The sequence below is a fragment of the Pteronotus mesoamericanus genome, unplaced genomic scaffold, assembly GCF_021234165.1.
Source record: "Pteronotus mesoamericanus isolate MK-2021 breed Mesoamerican mustached bat unplaced genomic scaffold, CSHL_Meso_final contig_169, whole genome shotgun sequence".
In the NCBI taxonomy this organism is placed as follows: domain Eukaryota; kingdom Metazoa; phylum Chordata; class Mammalia; order Chiroptera; family Mormoopidae; genus Pteronotus; species Pteronotus mesoamericanus.
Genome location: NW_026555068.1, coordinates 22960696 through 22978075, shown reverse-complemented (window position 1 = coordinate 22978075; position 17380 = coordinate 22960696). Strand labels below are relative to the sequence as shown.

At 46.4% G+C, this 17380-nt stretch overlaps 1 protein-coding gene across 1 annotated transcript in view; it reads left to right on the top strand.

Moving 5' to 3' along the window:
• The first annotated feature begins 13822 nt into the window (after positions 1–13822).
• The window catches only part of TENM3 (teneurin transmembrane protein 3), a 548392-nt gene continuing 544834 nt past the window's right edge, over positions 13823–17380 (top strand). Inside the window, exon 1 of the mRNA XM_054566195.1 lies at positions 13823–13898. The gene's annotated coding sequence lies outside the window, so the exon portion shown is untranslated. The remainder of the gene's footprint in view (positions 13899–17380) is intronic.

Here is a 17380-nt window from a genome sequence, read left to right as displayed (position 1 = left end):
TTATTTTTTAAATACATTTGTCTCTGCCTCCCCCCCACCACTTTCCCTTGCCCCCTCCCTCCTTCCCTTCCCCAGCTCTAGTTGGGCACATTAAACTCAGTTTGCACCTTGTCACTAACTGAAAGGAGTAGTTGCTGAATGAGCGTGGCTGGCTCAGCATCCGTTATCACCAGGAGGAGAGAGGGCCAGGTGATCAATGCTGTGGGCTTTTTTTTGTTTCTCTTTTTCTTTTCTTTCATCCTTTCTTCTTCTTCTTCTTCTTCTTCTTCTTCTTCTTCTTCTTCTTCTTCTTCTTCTTCTTCTTCTTCTTTTCTTTTTGCATCATTAGATCTGTGCAGATGGTGTTAAATAGATGTTTAAAATTAAGATAAAACTGAAAAAGTGTAGCATAACTTGGCACAGATTAAACCTATGGCTAAAGTACTTGGTATTTATTTTGATTTTCACTACATGAGTTGAACTGAAGGAAGAATAACTAGTTAGATAAAGGAAAAATATTGGTAATAAATTCTCCATAACCCTTTAAAATGCAAAATGCTCTTGTTTGATTCTCACATCTTATGGCATAAGCAGATACAGAGAGGACTTCCTATTATTCTTCCTATTCTTCCCTGAGTGGCAGATTTAACCCCAGGATGTAATGAAATTGCTATTTGGCAAACAGTCCTGTTTGTTGGTGATGATGGTGATCCTGGGTGTATCTGGCAGATTTTTGGCCAGGGTTGTCTTCATAAACCAATCTAATCCTTTCAAGAGCTCTCTGATGCCTGCTCTGTGTTGACATAAATGGAACATCTAAAGGTGGTGGGGTTGGAGGCATGAAGAGCAGACAAAGGAATCGTCTTCTATAGTTTAACCCGAAACATGTGGCACGTCCATACATGTGAAGTGGTTGTGCCCAGCACAGTCAATCATAGAGTAGTTTATTGGTGTTTGCAGATCGTTACAAAACACATTTATCTGTACAAATAAGCATCCCTGACGAAAACAACCTAAATAAATACAACAAGATCAGGCCATAGCTCCCTTTTCTTCTAATTTATGAGTATGAGTCTGCTGTTCACTAAGTCCTGTCTAGAAAAACTTTCCCATCATAATATATTCATAAAGAAGCAAGATAACAGGTTCTTTTTTTAACTCCAGTTTCAGTTATCTATATGAAACTCTACTTTTAGGAAGAGTGATGGGTAATAATTTTTAGGGTTAATCTGTCACTGCATGATTAAATATAAAAGGAAAGCATTCAAAAGTCACAAGACTGAAAAGTAACAGAATGCACAAGGGGTCAATAAGGAAGTGTATTTTTCCTTCCACTGTGATCTACTGCTATTGAGAGCAATTGATTAGACCGGTTCATTATTGTTTTGCAACCACACATAAACCATTATTATCCACATTTACTCCCTAAGGTGTTCTCATGGACAGTTTTTCAATGACTTGTAATTTCAAGGAGCAGAACGCTTATAATTCGCTCTGTTTAACTTTTCCAGACCTTTGCAGGGAATTACCAGTTTCCACAATCTACAGGCCTCTGGAGCAGTTACAGCTTCCTGGTAACTTTCTTTTTTATTAGAGTCACAAATGTTTGTCATCCCAAAATTACATCCAGTTCTTAAAACAGTGATTTAACTCCATCTTGCATTTATTAGTCATTGAAGAGACAGCCCTCACGCTCAGGAAATCTTCTTCAAGTTTAGCCTTAAACATCACTTTAAACTATGTACTGATGGTAGTCATTTTGTTTAAAGAAATAGATAAAGGAATTGTTAAATATGTTATATTGGGGACAATTTTATTGTAAATTTCTACAACACATAAACTAAAGAAAGATGAATAATATTGTTGGAGAACAGACCTTCAAGTTTTATGTTCAATTTCTTCACATAGTAAGATAATGAAGTTTTCTCAAAAACAGACTCAAGCGTGTGTGTGTGTGTGTGTGTGTGTGTGTGTGTGTGTGTGGTTTAAGAGCATTGCTTTTCCAGTAAGCTTAAATTTGTATTTCTATGTGCATGTGATTTAATGTGTGCGTATAAAATATAAACTAACTTATGGTCAGAACTGGATCTGTTCCTCCTGTTTCTGATAAAGAGACCATACATGTCCTTGTGAAGTGTCTGGGTTCTGGTATCAGGGTTCTTAGTTCTGTCTTTTCCACTTACACTGGACAAATTACTTAGTTTTTCATTTACTCATCTTTAAAATGGAGGAAATAATAGCAACCATTCTTATTTTGTTAAGAGATCACACATGAGATGGTAACTGTATGCACTGAGCTCATTGTCTCCAAGAAAGAGTACGTGCAGGCAAAGTGAGCTGGGCGGGCGCGGGGAGGGGGGCGGCGGGAGGGCAAGGACCGGGCCTACTGGCGGCCATTGTGATAGTTGCGACAATGTGAAAAGAAAGACTTACTTGAATGGCTTTCCCAGTATTCATAATAAGAACTTTAAATGTGCAAGAGAAGTCAGGATTACATCCTTACATGTGATAACAGAGACGCGTAATTGCCAAAGAAGGGAGCGAAGGCAGCAGGCTAGAGATAACGCCTTGGGTTCAATGTGTGAGGGCTTTCAGCCTGAGCTGCGCTTCTGAGAGCCCTGCTAGAAACAGCCCGGATGCTGACCTGCAGGTGCCTAGCTTTCCAATAAAGCTCTTAATTTTTTGGATATGTCTAATCCTGATTTCTGTCAAAAGTCGTAACATGTTGAATTAGTTCCTATTCCATCTCACACAGGGAATTCTTTAATTTCTGATAGTAAATGGAGCTAATACATATTTAAAATTCATTTAAAATCTATATAATTTTAGAATCATGCATATAATATTGAACAATATTATCAGCAAAAATCTGTACCTAATCATCCGACCATTAAAATACATAGAAATGCATCTCAATTTATAATGTTGATTTTACTACTTTTAGAAAAAATAATTCAAGATCTAATTTTGAAGTGTCACTGAATTTTCAGCTGGAATTTCTTCAGACAGGTATTCTCACTCTCTTCATTTTGTGAATTTTGGGGGGTTTTTCTTAACTGGCAATGTGTCACTTTTTTAAAAAAATAACTCACCTAGGTTTATTTGAAACAACTTTGTTTTAATAGGCTGGTGATAAACACTGAAACATGGATTTGCAAAATATTTAGCCCAGGGCAATGCTTCCCAAACTTCCCTGTGCACAGGAATGTTCTGGAAGGCTTGTTAAAGTGCTGATATACTGGTTCCATCCTTGGACATTCCACAGAGCTGAGGAAGGCCCAGGGAGGTGTATTTTATTAAGGACCCCGGGTGGCTCCGATACAGGGGGTCTAAACCCACAGAAGAACATTGGTCTAAGACCACTGCGGACTTTGTCAGCCTGCTTATTATCAAGATAATCTTCAAATTTTAACACAGAACCTCTGCCTTATCAAAATCCTCTTCAAAATATAATAAAGATTGGTTTCTAATAAGTTGGGAAGTTAATATTACCGGTACCTTGGCCTGATTTAAATATACTTTCTGAGGAACACAGAAAACTCCTGAGACAAGATTTCAGTAGTCACTGGTCAGCGTAATTAGACTAGAGTCGGACACTGAACCCCATCAAGCCAGAGGCACTCAACCAGGACTCCGACGCAGGAGTCGCCCTGGTGCGCTCTCTTCCTTCCAGCACCCTCCTGGTTTATCTTCCGTTTCAGCGTGTTCCTCCTCTCTCCCCCTAACTCCGAGCCTCTCTGCCAATTTCCTCCCTCTTTAGAGACGCTTAGCTCATAATCTTCTCATGGCCTACTTATTTTTTTCCCTCCTAGATATTTTATCCAAGGATAAAAGAGGGGAAGGTGCATCCTGGTCTTTCATAGATTTTGTGGATTAAAAGTGCTAGATTTGGGCTAGGAAAGAAGTACGACGTAAACAGAAAGAGAAATTCGGATGCTAACCCTGCCCAGCGCAGACTCTGCTTTCTCCCTGGCTGCCTGAGAAATGCCTAGCTGCTTACCTTTTCCCCTAAACCAACAAAACCCAGAGAGACTAGAAATCAGGATCATACAGCCTGTCAGAACTTGCTTTATGCCCCTCTGACTCCTTTAGCCACTTCATGGCCTTAACCTCCACCTCTCCTCCCTGAGGAATTTATCACACTGCAAGCAAACTAGGCTTTGCTGCCTTTGTGTCCTGTGAGCCCAGTGCACTGAAGTTTCAGGCAAGCTAGTACCAAGCGCTGGCCGGCGTGGCTCCGTGGTCAGAGCTTCCTCCCATAACTGAAAGGTCGCAGGTTTGATTCCCAGTCAGGACACACACCTAGCCTATGGGTTCGATTTCCAGTTCGAGCTCATACAGAGGCAACCAATTGGTGTTTCTCTCTCACATCGATGCTTCTCTCTCTCCCTTTTCCTCTCTAAAAGCAATGAAAAGAAATGTTCTTGGGTGAGTATAAAAAAGAAAAAGGAGAGAAAAGGTATCTAAAATATTGTCAGGAATACCTTTTCCAGCCCCGTTTGGGAAGTTTTTATTCTGAGAGCAGAGCTGTGCCTAGTGCCGTTTTTAAAACTTGCCCCGCGGAGAGGACCCCAGACACATGCTCACGGGCTGCCGCCTAGTTTACTTCTGGAATCTGGATTTACGAACGACCCAGGTTCAGACTCTTAGAGCAACCAGTTCTGAGTCAAACACGGGCTTGGAGTGGCAGTAAAGAAGAACTAAATAGCAAAATCCTGTGTGGGATTTAAATTTTCTAAAGTCTTAAGGAAGTTGTTTGTCTCTCTCTCTCCATTTCAAAGAAGTACAATGATCCATGACAGACAGGTTTGGGGTTGGTTGGTTTTTGGTTTTTTGTTGTTGCTTTTTTTTTTTTTTTTTTTTGAGAAAATAGCTTATGCGCATGGATTGCATCATAAACGTGCACGTTGAGAGGAGTGGTTGTATCGATGATGTAAAGCGCCTTTCTCTCTGGGTCTTTTCAAACAAAAGGGAATTTCTTAAATCAGTCACACAAAACCACGTGTAGCAAAATGTGAAACTCACCTCTCTGTTCACATGTCTTTAGTTGATATTTCACAGACAAGAAGTTGTGGGAGACTGGACCCTAAATGATCTGTTAATGATTTTGGGATTTTCAAAAGCTCACTGTGAAAGCTGGTTCCAGTAATCAAGTTTGACATGAAAATAGTACTGTCATTAAACTCAAGGAAGTACTGTAGTTTAATGCTTAATCACATTACATTTAAGATAATTTGTATGTCATGAAGCTGTATTTTGGAAACACGGATTTGAGCCTTACAACTGAGCAGACAATATATCTATATAGACTTTTAGCTTTCCAGCACTTCAGCTTTGAATTGTGGTATCAGGAAGATGCCATGGGAAAATACCTATTTGTTAATTACATTTAGATGCTTTGGAAAACACATACATATAATTAAAATGTAATGATGACAAATAATAACGCCATGATCCTTTTCTTGTGAACCACTGTCTTTCTTTCAGGGAAAAAGTCTCACACCTTCACCTGCCTCATGAATTCCCAGAAGTATTGCCAGAAGCTAATTTGAAGCATTTTAATGTTCTTTTTTCAAACAGTTCTGATTGTTTGTCCTACACGGTTTTTTTGTGTAGATGTTGTCCGGGTGATGGAAGGGTAGGGATTAAGCTGGATTTTGTACGGGGAGAGTTTACAAAGTAAATTCTGAAAGGGCTGAGCTGATGATTTACATTTTTAAACTCGATCATTAATTATGGGGAGCAATACCTGTTCTAAGGATATGAATATACACCTAATAGGTGACCCGCACCCACTCGGATGTTTTAGTACTGAGGAATTCCATGTACTTGACACAAATGGTTTTGTCTTACTGCTCTAACCTATCACGATACCTTGAGCAAAACAACTGCTGTCACTCAGTGAAGAGTTAAGAACCATTAAAGAGAAGCCCATTATTGCATGGCATATAAACTACAACGCAAACGAGAACACCGTTTCAACATAAAATGGAAAAAAATCTGAAGGAGGCTACAGTATTTTCTAAATCAAAAAAAAAAAAAAAAAAAAAAGCTAGTTTTTACTCCTAAGACTTCTGAAAATTCTTTGACGTATCTATCCCAAACTGTGGAATAACCTTTGTTTTCCCAATCAAAGGATTCAGACTTCTCACAAGGCAGAGAAAGACCGTCCAGGAAGAGCGATCCCCACCCCGAGTACAGTGTAGTGTTAAACTTTATCCCACTGTTCGGCTAATTCTTATGCTTCTCCAATTTTACTGGATATGATGTTTTTATTGGGGTTCAGAGAAGCATGGCTAATAACATCAGTGAGCTTTGTCATTTCTCACTGCCAGTCTTCTACACAACGTACACTTTTGTTGCCCACACCGCACCATATTGCTTCAACAATTAATCTTCAAGCACAGCATAGGGGGACTGGAAAATGGACCCCTTCTTGAGATTTTGTGTCCAAAACAGAAAAGTTCCCATGAGCGAAGGGGGTACATTAGCGTCTACAGCCTCGGTCTCTCCCCCAGGTCCCACTCTCCTCCGCCACCCCCCAAAAGGAATGAATTACATTTCTCTTCTTGTCCTTTAAATGAATAGCATAGTTTGGGTGAAATTATTGGGCAATTGCATGCCTTTTATGCAGATAATGCTATTTGATGAAAGCGGTGTTTTGATCTGCTAAGGATAATACAGACCCAGGGTTGGATTCATTGGTGAGAGTAAAGCTGTCTTCTGTGATAACTTCATCTCAGCATGAGGTCAGCCGGGGAAAACTGGGATGGGGATTAAAAATGACACAGTCAGAGCGGCATTCAGTTCCCTGCTGGGCTCCTGGCTGCACACTATAGCTTATGTTTCTGATCTGTTATGGTATTGTCTGCCTTTCTGTCTCAGAGCGGAAAGAAATTGCTTAAAACTTTTCTTTTTTCAGCTAGAGGGATTAGTTCTGTGCAGCTTTTTTAATTAAAGAAACTGTATCTTTTTCAAGGCAATTGAAAGCTGCAAGGGAAAGACCATCAACATCCATAACTTAGTACTATTATCTGTAACAAAGTGTAAACTCTCAATTCGCTATTCCGAAATAAGGGGACGGAGCTCTAGAATCCTGTTGTATTTTTAACCTTCAGTGAATGCTCAGGTGCCTAAATGACGGCTCGTAAATGCATTATTTTGTATAAGTCCTGAAGATGGTGCCGTAAGGAGGAACTTCCAGCCTCTTTGCCTTTTAGCTTAGCTGAACTGGCTTAATTAAATCTTCATGATGATCATGAAGTGCACTTGAAAATAGTGTAAGAGGAAATAGATTTGACTACATATCCTTTCCTTTACCCAGAGATCATTTTTAAACATTTCCATTCTACTGAAAGTGATAACAGTAGAAAATGTCTGCTTAATATGGGCAATTTGCATTTAAACAGTGCAAAGTACAACATTATGGTACTTTATCATAACGAACCTTTGCATTTGTGATAAACGGTCATCATCTCTATTAATCGGAGGGGAGCATGGATTGACTCTCTCCAAAGTGATGATGAATTTGTCGGGACGTATACATTTGAGTTGAATTTATAGCTCAATTTAACCCAGGTTAATGTCGAAAATCCTCAAATGTTTCAAATAAGGCCCATATGGTTATCACTTTACAAAGCACACAGGCCCTGTGCTTGGGTTGCAACATACACATCTCCAACTAAAGTCCATGCCGGATCAATTAGAAACAGTCCCCCTGCACCGACAGGAACAGACAGAGCTTGTTCCCCCGGCACCAGCCGGACCCTTCCCTTGAAGAAATGAAAAGCAGTCATCTTGGGCGCTGCACTTCTTACCATGGAAAATCCAAAGGAAATCGGGAAGACAATAGGGTTCCCTAAGGAATGCCATATTTAATAGGAAATCCTTAGAGCATCTGCCCTAATGGGTGCTTAAGTACACATTTTTCCATATTTCAGTACGTGCTACAAAATTTGATGTCTTTACCTTTGCCCTTTATTTGTGCCTCCACCTCAAATTATGTGTCTGGGAAAAGTCAACCAAGTATGGAGTTGAATTGATGTGGCTTGGTATCATGACTAGAATTTTTAAACCACATGCCATTAAAAAACTAATGGGAAGAAAAGTCAAAAGGTGTATTTCCTAAGTATCTCTTTACAGCCAACTTTACTTAGGATAGATCCTTCTTTTGAAAATAGAAAGAATGGCTGAATTCAGTGAAGCCATTCTATCCATGATTCACTCCTTCATTCGGCAACTGCTTATCGAACATCTTCTACACGGCGGCTCTTTGTGCCGGAAGCAGTGGGTTCGAGGAGGAACAGGCGGGGCCATGGTGCCTGGGAGCTCACAGCTACTGGGAAAGGCTTGTGCAAAACAAGCCAACAAAGAGCGCCATGGTGCGTGACAGGAAGAAAATGTGGCGGAAGCACTGCTAAGGGACAGAGGTTTCACCGGGGGTGCTTCAGGGAGCAGACGTGCCAGACCGAGAGCACGTCCCAGAAACAGGGAGAACAGGGCACTTCCGGGAAATGAGGACATGTTTCTGGGTCTGATGCTGATCGATAGTCTCCTAATGGCTTTTTTAAATCTTAGGTAGGAGCTAACTTACAGACTGGATCCTGAAATATCTAAAGGACACCGTATTATTGACAAAATTGTCCTGTGCCACTCACTGATGATAAATATTGCCTCAGCGAGTGCCTACCTTACATACTTACACCCTGAAAGTACCATATACCCTATGCCTTAAATACAGTATGTATACTGCTTACTAGGAAAGTTGTTTCTAGAAAATGGGAGATTTTGAAAGGCACTCCGTGATAACTATTACAAAGGGTGCATCTCTTGGCATGAAACTGTCTGAAACGCATACATGGACTTAAACCAAAATTGGGAATGGCACACGTGACAGATGCCTCTGTGTTCCAAGTCCGTCCGGGAAGCGGCTCTTATATGAGGTTCAGGCAAAACCAAGTCAGCAGCTGGGGTGCAGGGCCCACGACTGTGTCTCTGCCAGAGGTCAGAGCCCCGCAGCGGCTGGTCCTGCAGCGGGACATGAATTCCTGTGCTGGAAGGGCCCGGTCGCATTTAGGGGTCGCTTTGTCTCCTCGCCAGTTCGCTGGGTGGCTCAGAGGTGTCTGAGCCTCGGGAGAAGCCTCTCTTGCTTTAATTAAAGCAATGACAACATGTTTCCCACGCCCAACAGTCATTTCATTTCATGACTTTGTCAGTGATACAGCTAATTTGTTTTATAGTTTCCATCCATCTAACAGCCAAGGGAAATAAGTTACTTGTTTTTGCAAGGGGGGGAAATCCCCCCACACACCTGCTAATAACTGGAGAGCTTCTTGAGAAACTTCTGTGTGTTCAGGGCCAGTGCCACTGCCAGAAGTGGCTCCAGCTGATTGCTTGCTTCCTGCCAGCTGATGTGTCTGACCCCCGCACCCCAGGGCCTAGGGCTGGGGTTCTGCTCAGCGACCAGCAGCCTTCAGCCTGAGTTTCCAGCCGGGCATCTGCTGGGAGGTAACCTCCTGCTGGACATCTGTAGGTTACTATGTTTCCTGGCCTTTCCCAGGGGCAGACTGGAAGGGTGCCCACCTAGGCTTCGGCTGGGCTGCCCTGTCTCTCCGCCGCAGCAGCACCTACGGCCCCTGGAGTGGGGGAGCTTGCGGCTCCTGATTTGGGTCCCCCCCCCCACCCCCCGCAGGCCAGCGCTCTTTCCTCTTTGCTAGGGTGGGTACCGCAAGTCCCAGGGATACCTGTGAGGACCAGCAGTGTCTCGTAGCCCGGCGGAGAGCCTCCTACCTGCCTGACCCTGAGCCGGGGCTCCACTTCTGCGCAGCTGGAAGCCAGCCCCCTGCGGCTCCCCCAGGAGGGACACGAGGCAGGGCAGCTGCCACCCAGGCTGTGTCTTTAGGACAGAAGAGAATTCTCACAGCCCCCAGGCAGCAGCACCCAGGGAAGGCGCTTGTTATGCTGCCTGAAGGGGACAGGCATCACCTCCCGGGCTGGGTGGACACTAAGGGGAGATGTTAATGGATGTTCCTCTTGGCCTTTGCCTCTTGCGCAGGCCCGGCCCCGCATCGGCCCCTGTCCCACCCACCCCAGGCCCGAAGACTCAGGCAAGTCCTTCCTCCCCCCTCCCCCATCACGGGAATCTAGTGGACCAGCCCACTCCCTTCCTCCTCCCCAGGACTTTTTAGAGGCTGCATTTTCTGCTGCGCGCAGGGGACGGGGGTGCTGCCGCGGAACTCAGCAACATTTTTTTTTTCTTTTTGATGAACTATATATCAGTGTGACAAGGGGTGTCCCCACAGGAGGGTGATGCCACCAGCCAGTTAGTCCTATTATCCCTCCTCACGGCCGCTGCGTGAGCCAGGCAAGGGTACCAGCAGCGGTAGTCAGAGTTTGCAGGGAACAGCCAGAGGTTTGGAGAAGAAACAGCGACGTCTTGCACTTCTCCTCGGGCTCACTCGAGTTTTCATTGCAGCGGAGGACTCTGGTATGAGCTCCCCACCTTCCCCGCCCTCTCCTGACAACAGCTCAGCGAGGAAAAAACCTGGTAGTCACGTAGCAAGCTGCCTCTTTGCTTTCCAGGGATGCATTTGGAGGAGAGCGCGTGGGCTCTAGTTTGGCACAGCACAACATCAGCTTTTCCTAGTGGCCTCAAAGGATGGGACTTCTTTGTTCCGGGGCGGGGGGATGGACCCGCGAAGCCCCAAACTTCACACACACAAATTGCCTGGATGGCGGACAGGCTGCGCCCCTAACGCGAGAACAGTCGGCGAGGAGGCCACCTGAGCGCTTTGTCCACTCGCGACGCTTGGCGTGGAGCGCTCGAGGCCCTATTAATGAGTTCTCCAGTATTTTGTCCAAATTGCACCCAATTAGTGTGACTGTTCGGCATCACATACTGAAAAACTTTGAATATCATGTAACAGCGCGCTGGGCTACAGACAGGCTGCAAGATTTATTACCATTTCTAAATTTTATGAGTCCTATTGTTTCCTAGGCATATCACCAGCGTTAGCTATAATGAGGGTTCTAGGGGGAAGAAAGCTGAAAGGGAGGAACACGCCACCCGCCTGGGCCCAGCTCCCACCTGTTCTCCCAGCGACTTCCTTTTTCCCTGTGGCCCGTTTTGGACGGGGCAGGGAGTCTTTGTCTTTACTCGCGCGTTCCTAGATCGCGGGGTAGGAAAGAGCAAGGGAAAGTGTTCCTTGGACACTTAGAAAAGTTTTAAACACTTCTCGTGTTTTTGTGGGAACTGGATCGCAAACGTGATGTATCCAACACCCTTCAGGTTTATGTTGGGGATGCTAATTTTAAGCCGTTGGCGTGATTGTCCTGTATAATCTGGGGCATACCTTCGGAGTAGACGAGTTTGCTTTTTTTTTTTTTTCTTTGAGAAAATGAGGATGGCTAGATGAGAAGGGGGCGATCGTCTGCCCCACGCCTTACTTTTTTCAAGTGTGAAATACACCCCCGGCAGGAAGGAGACTGGCCCACCCCGGGTCCCTCCAGCCTCCCCCCAGCACACCCCGCGCCTGCGGAGCCGAGCCGCGCTGGCCTCTCCGGAGCAGGGGCTGGGTCACTTCAGCAACTTTGAGAGCGTGGACTGTGTGACCGGGCACACTCGTTCGAGTTCAGGGATTGTCCTCGTCAGTTCTACCCCGGACTTTGGAGACATTCTATCATAAAGGCTCAGACCTTCCTTTCCAAGGAGAGGAGGCACTGTTCTAGTTTTCCCAGCGCTTAGTCTGCACGTAGTAGAAACGCAGGTGTTTTTCCTTCTAGCCTGAGGCACCGGGACCTCCGGTGCCCCTCGACGGTGGGATCCCCAGCTCTGAAGCTGGGATAGGGAGAGGGGTAAGGAGGCTCGGAGCGCCCTAGTCCCTCCGCCATACTTGCAAGGGCAAGTCACACGGTGGCCCGGGGCACTGATTCTCAGCTACACTCAGGGTGCACGCTCTGTACATCCAAGCCAGCCCATCCCAAGCACGTGAGCCCCGGCCGGCGCAGCGCTGCCCTGGAACAGCGAGGTGCCTACGGGTTCTAGGGGCAGAAGAGCCGAGAGCGGTCCCGGGAAGGCTGAGGGGTGGGTGTTCCAAAATTCCGGAGCAGCCGGGACTTCTAACTACCTGGTGGGCATTCCTCACACTAGGGCGCAGGCGCTCGGGATCTGGGGAGCCTGAGTGAGTAGAAAGTAGTAGTGCCTCGTGGAGAGCTGTAAACTTTTATTTCCTCCCCCAGCAAAGTCAAGGCAGGAACGGTTAGGGTTAGGGTTGTATTCAGCTGCTAATGAGAGGGGGTGGGGGAAGGAAAAGAGGAGGCGGTAGGGGGAGGAGAGGGAGGGAGAGAGGGAGGAGGTTGGGTTGAGCCTTTAGTGGACTCTAGACTTCGCCCACTGGCAGGTGCGCGCTGGTTGCAGGTCCTCGAGCTTGAACCAGAGGGCAGACACTCGTCCTACGACGTTGCCGAGTTGGGGCTTGTTAAGGAAGTCTGAGTATTTGAAGTCCCCCTCCTCCGTCCGAAGGTCATTTGAGCTTTTCAGTCTCGGAGGAGAGGACACTGTGGAAGGGAAGGCGCAGGTCACTTTCACAGGCTGCGCAAAGGACAGGCCGCCTGCCGGGGGTGGAAATCCTTAATTATACCCTTCTGCCTCGGAATCCATCTTCCCGGCAGTGTCTCGCACTGCCACCTCCTCGGGTGACTCAGCTGACCTGAAATGCCCACCCTAGGGAAGATCAAGAAAAGTAGTTTTCTAAGAAGGTTAGAGGTTTGATTACACACACAAGTGTTTCCACTTAGGTCCAAAGCAATTACCCGCCCCCTCCCCGTGCTCCTCCTCCCGCCACGGGAGATGAAAAGGACAGACCCCCACGCACGTACCCGCGCGCCCCGTGTTGGTGCGTGTGAATTTCAAATAGCGCTGCAAGTTCATTAGTGTTTGCAATCAGCGGCGGGCAGACCCCTCATCAGAGCCGAACGGCGGCAAGAGCCATTCATCAGCGTGAAGTGTTATTCACGGATGACCCCTAAATCGCGGCAAGAGTAGTAGAGGCACTGATTGGCCACAGCAGGGGAGCCTCCGCGCCTTCCCGAGCCCGACGCGGCCGGGAGGAGGGAGGGGCAGCGAACGTGGTTCAGTCCGGCAAATCCCATTTGACAGAAAAAGGCAGCAAACGGGAAATCTCTTTTTGTGAATTAAAAAAAGGAGGAGAAATAAAGTACCTGTCGTCCAGACAAGGTGCGGAGTGGAGCAGGCCAGGGTTATAAGTGATCGCAGCCGGCGCGGCTCGCCCCGGGATTGGGCTCTCCCGCGATCCGCGCGGGGGGAAGCGCATGGTAGGCTCCTCGCCGCGCTCCTCGCTCCCACTCACACACACGGACACGTGTACGCGCCCGGGCTCGGGCACACTCGGCCGGCGCGTCCCCCGCCGCACGCGGACGGTCCTGGATGCTGCTCCCGGGCACGGCGCCCTGCTCGCCTCCTCGCTTTCCCCCCTGCCTCCTCCCTCGCCGTCTCCATCCTCCCGCTCCGGGCCGAGAACCGAAAACTCTGGCCCGGCCCCGGCAGCCGGCAGCCGGCAGCCGGCAGCCGAGGAGGAGGCTGGAGGGGCTGGCGGGAAGGGAGAGGGGGAGAGCGCGGGGGAGAAAAAGAAAGTGAACTCATTGGCGCTCCGCGCGCGCTGCCCTCCCCTCCCGCGTCCCTCGCCCGCCGCTGCCTGGCGGTGGGCACGGAAGGAAGTTGTAACACTTGCTGTTCTCTCCCCTCCCCTCACCCCCCCCAACCCCGCTCCGCTCCCCCTGCGGGGCCCCCTCCTCCGCGCCCGGCTCCTTTGAATTTGGCCAAGTGCTGTGTGTGCGCGCTGCTCCGTGGACGCAGCGGCTGCGGCCGGGTGGCGAGCCGGCGGCGCGGGTGAGCCAGCGCGGTAAGTGCGGCGCGGCCGCCGGCGCGCCCTCCTTCCTTTCGGGGGTCCTAGTGCCCGGGCCGCGGCGCTGGAAGCGGGAGGGCCGGCGCGGGGAGCGGCCAGCGGCCGGCTAGGACGGCGGCGCCTTCTCCGAGCTGCTCTGGAGGACGGCCGCAAGTTGGCCAGCTCCGGTGGCCCAGAAGCATCTCCTCGGCGCACAGCCTCCCCGGGTCTGGCCTCCCGGTCCCTGGCCTCCGCGTCCCCGCCCCTCCCACGCATCTGACACCTTGGGCTGCCTGCTCAGGTGGGAACTTTGCCGGGGCCTCCAGCCCGGGGAGCAAGGCACCGCCCAGGTTCCCACCGGCTCCCGGGTTCCCGAGAAAGGCAGCTCAGAGGCTGGGCGCTCAGTGGGGGCAGGGAGCCCAGCCGCTCTTGCTCCGATCGGGGTGATCCCCAGTTTTGTGGTGGGGCGCCGCGTCCTTTGAGAAGGTGTCTGAAAGGATCTCGCGTGGAGTCCAGCGAGCGGGCAGCCCTGGGTTGCCCCCACTTTCCCGGGAAGTGAAGCGAGGCTTCTCCAAGGACCGGGGCGCCAAGTTGGGAAGGAGTGAAGGAGGGAGCTCCAGGGGTTGGGGTGGCTTGTGGACTGGTGTATTTCGACTGAAACTTGATCTGGAAACTCTGGCTTGGGCTGGAAACAGAAAGATACTCTGAACTGGGCATTTACAAAATCACAGATTTCTGAGTCTGCAACTCAGTCGAAGTCTGTATCGTGTTTTACACACGATTGGAAGGAGCTGAGCGTCAAACATTTTAGATTAAAGTGGGTTAGGTCTGATCGCTGCTGAACACCTTATTATGCAGTTCGGATTCCATTCTTATTGCCTCACCTTTAAGGTAATTGTAATGGTAACCTGCTACTCATTTTTATTGCCTGTAGAGAGTGACACGTAATTCTGTTGTGTAATACAGCACATTCATTTGTTTTCTGAAGTCATGATAATTTAGAGTGAGAGAAAAGTTCCCAGGTACTTTTGGGGGAGAACCATGGAAGTTGGAGAGCAAGCGCTGTCCATGCACTTTTTTCTGCGGGGCCCCAGAGAACTGGGCCACGCCAGAAACAGGGCTGTCTCTTTATAATACTTTCTTATCTTCTGGCAGTGTACGTGGCAAACAGTGTAGACTCTGGCGGAATCCACGGGGTGGTCTTTTCACTAGAAACAGAGATATGTTCGGCATTACCTTTCCCTTCTGTTGTCATGGGGGAGAAAAGGGATAGGGCTGGCGCCTCTGGAAAGCTTGGGAGGCGACCCCCAAAGGTGGCATTGCCACTAACCAGAACGTGGGGACTTGATTCCTGCAGTGAATTTGTGTAAAATACAAAGAACCCCCCTCCCCACACCCCCCCCCTCACCTGACCTCCCAATTGCCGACCTGGGGAGGTGTTTGTAGTCTTTCTGGCATATTGGGAACAGAGTTTAGAATTCAGTTCACTGTGTAATTAAAATTCAGTATAGATTTTAATGTTTTGGTTGAAACAAAAGATTTTACAAATACACCAGCAATCTTGCTTTGCGCGTTCCTTAATACGTTTTTAATGATCTAAAACTTCTAGTTTGTGTTTCTTAATATATGAAATTCTTACAAGAGCCTTGAAACTTTCGATTTGTGATTCTAAATGCAGAGCAAATATATAGTGCTTGCTCAAAGAGTGAGAGGTTAGTTCAGTAATAAGACGGGTTAATCCCACTTTAAAATGTCCTGGCATTCACAAATTATTCCTAAATTCTTCAGAGATGGGTGTATAATGAGTGTAGTTATCCTGTTATGTATTTCAGAAGTGTATCTCTCTCCCTCTTGCATTTTCCTTAACAATCTTGCCTTTTGTCTTACCTGGATTTTAGGATTCCTCTTACTCAAAGGTACTGTTTTTTCCTACTTTATTTGTGGTAATTTTAAAAAGAATATATATTATGTTAAAAAAACAGTTTCTTCAAGTAAAACAAATATCTTTTTACATATACTACACAACTCATATGAAAATGTATTTATATGCTAATAACTGTGCCAGTCCTTATAAATTGGGAAAATATATTGATAGCTTGTGCCAATAGCATTAATGTTTGCACCCATAGACAAAGAATATTGACCTTGATGAGGATTGCTTGATTATTTAAAATAAAGCAGATGAGTTTATAGTAAAATTGTGACTAGTGGTTATTTTCTTCCATATTGAATCATTTTGCATGACTGTGTTTATTTTCTAGGAAGAAGTATTTTAGGTAAATGATAGACGCTTTTCTTACTACGCTCTTGTAGGCGTGTCATGAGTCTTTGGTTAGGAAAGGAAACCTGCTTTATTAGGGTGAAGACAAAGAAAGAGAGGATGCTTATCTTTGAATAGAAGGAAGCACATCAATAAAGTGAAAAGTTTTACATTTCATTAAAAAGAAAACCTAGCCGAACAATAATAATCCAGTTATCAAGTGCAAGCTAGTCTTTCTTAGCTTTGCTTCTGTGAACCAATTCTCTTTGTAAAGAGTCAAGCAAGTAAGAAACCAGGCAGTTGTGTATGGCTGTCATTCTGAGCAGACCGACCTATGAGGGACACTTGATCAACTTGGAGCTTGAACCAGAAATTATGTTTTTGCAGTAGCTGTGAAAGTGTGTTTGGAAACACTAAAGTCTATCCTACCTAGAATGGTATTGGGAAATAAATCCAGAAGATGGTCCTTAGTCTGATAGAGAAGTGCCAGAAAGACAACTTTATTAGTTTATTATATTATTGACTCTATTAATAAATGCATTACCTCCTCTCTACTAAACTTACTTTCACCCTTTAAAAATTTGATTTCTGGGTGGCTACAGAATGTCATCGCGGTATCATACTCAGAGTTACGGGAATCAGCGTGTTCGGCCGGCCAAATGCGCTGCCTGCCTGCCCTTTTCTTGAAGATGCACCATGGGAACTTGCTAAGCAAGTTCAGGTGCATGATGCTTAGGTGCCCAGTGTTTCATTTGATAGTCAAATGTCCATTTTGACTTTCAGAACATATTTTTGCTGGCAAACTTTTACTCTGACCCACAACCAAGTTTGCATCCCTTTGAGTTCTCAGTCGAAGGCAGTGTTCATATCTGTTGTATGACGTGAAATGACAGTCCCAGAGAAGAATGTAGTATGCATTCAGAATGCAGTAGTACTGTATTGAAGAACTAGCACAAAAATACAGTGGTGCCTCAAAGTTTCAACAACTAAGTCTCTAAAATTATGTCATGAGCTTCTTTTAGGACATGTTTAAAACCTGATTTTGGAGACATCAGCTCTTTTAAAAGTCCTGATGGACATTTTGTGCTTTAAAAAAAAAAAAAAAGCCTTCTGAGTTTCAAAACTGATTAATAGTTGTGTCTTATAAAAACTGATTTATTTCATACTTTTTATTCCAAGCATTACCATTATGAAGCTCTCTTTCTAACTGAGATTAATGTTTCTGAGCAAAGAAGTGGTT